This window comes from Antrostomus carolinensis, unplaced genomic scaffold (assembly GCF_000700745.2).
Source record: "Antrostomus carolinensis isolate BGI_N321 unplaced genomic scaffold, ASM70074v2 scaffold34791, whole genome shotgun sequence".
NCBI classification, from domain to species: domain Eukaryota; kingdom Metazoa; phylum Chordata; class Aves; order Caprimulgiformes; family Caprimulgidae; genus Antrostomus; species Antrostomus carolinensis.
This window is the reverse complement of record NW_010294079.1, coordinates 701-1964: the sequence shown is the minus strand read 5'-3', so window position 1 is coordinate 1964 and position 1264 is coordinate 701. Positions and strand designations below refer to the sequence as shown.

Here is a 1264-nt window from a genome sequence, read left to right as displayed (position 1 = left end):
CATCTCAGATGTGGGGTGTTCCCTGTTTTGGGGGGAATTCTGAGCTCCTTCTCCCCCGCTCAGCCTGTGGGGCCCCTTGGGTCCTGCCCTGCCCTGTCTCCCTCCCTGGAAGGGGTGATGTGTCAGCACAGAGCCCAAGATAAGGACTCTGACTGCGTTTGTGTGTGATGAAACTTACCGAGTGCTCTGACCTTCCACGGCGTGGGGGGAGCCCAGGGCTGGCGGGGAGCAGGAGGCTGATGATGCTTTGGGGGCTCAAGTAGAGGCAGATGAGGTGGAGGGAGGCACTTGGCACGTCCCCTGGAGCCCTTGGTCACACACAAGCACTTGGGGGGGTTAGAAAAGGTGCCTGGAGGAGGCAGAGTCCAGGACCCTGAGCTCACAGGGCTCCTGCTGTCTCCTTCTGCCGAGGCTGGAGATCCCCAAGGTCTTTGTTTCTCCTCCCTCAGCCAAAGGAGCCCCAGTTCGTGCCCTGCTCTTCGACATCTCTTTCCTCATGCTCTGCCATGTGGCCCAGACCTACGGCTCCGAGGTAAGCTCTGCAGCTCCACTCACTGAGACAGGGATGAGATCCTGACCTTGTGAGCTCAGCCCGAGCGCTGCAGCCTGCCAGCCTCCTCTAGTGGCCAACCTGCCACTGTCCCCACTGTCCCCACCGTCCCTGCAGCGCGTGGGGTAAAGCGCCCACCTTTAAAGGTGCTTTTCACCTGGTGTGGGTAGGAATCCATCCCTGTGGTGGAGCAGGGGTGGCTGCAGCTTTCCCAAGGGCTTTGGTTCTGCTCCTTTTACGGTACCATGGTACTGGGGACGCTGCCTCCGTGCCCTCTTCGGGCTGGCTCTGACCTCACCAGACTTTTCCCAGCGTTGCCCCTCTGGTTTGGTGCTGGCTGACCAAGGTGGGCCACACAGCCAGGCTGAACATCAACCCTCCCCCATGAGAGGAGGAACTTACAACCCCATTCAGGAAACAGCACTTTAGTTGCATGAAAATTTTCCAGGTTTCGACATCTGTGTGTGTTGGGAGGCGAAACGATAGCGAAACACCGGGAAGACTTTTCCCAGCGTTGCCCCTCTGGTTTGGTGCTGGCTGACCAAGGTGGGCCACACAGCCAGGCTGAACATCAACCCTCCCCCATGAGAGGAGGAACTTACAACCCCATTCAGGAAACAGCACTTTAGTTGCATGAAAATTTTCCAGGTTTCGACATCTGTGTGTGTTGGGAGGCGAAACGATAGCGAAACACCGGGAAGGCGGAGAGGGAGC

The 1264-nt window shown here is 58.4% G+C and overlaps 1 non-coding gene across 1 annotated transcript; it reads left to right on the top strand.

Moving 5' to 3' along the window:
- Window positions 1-98: 98 nt before the first annotated feature.
- LOC114819049 (small nucleolar RNA SNORD124) lies at window positions 99-206 on the top strand. The gene has a single exon (XR_003766348.1). It is a non-coding gene; the product is annotated as a small nucleolar RNA SNORD124 (small nucleolar RNA).
- The last annotated feature ends 1058 nt before the right edge of the window (window positions 207-1264 follow it).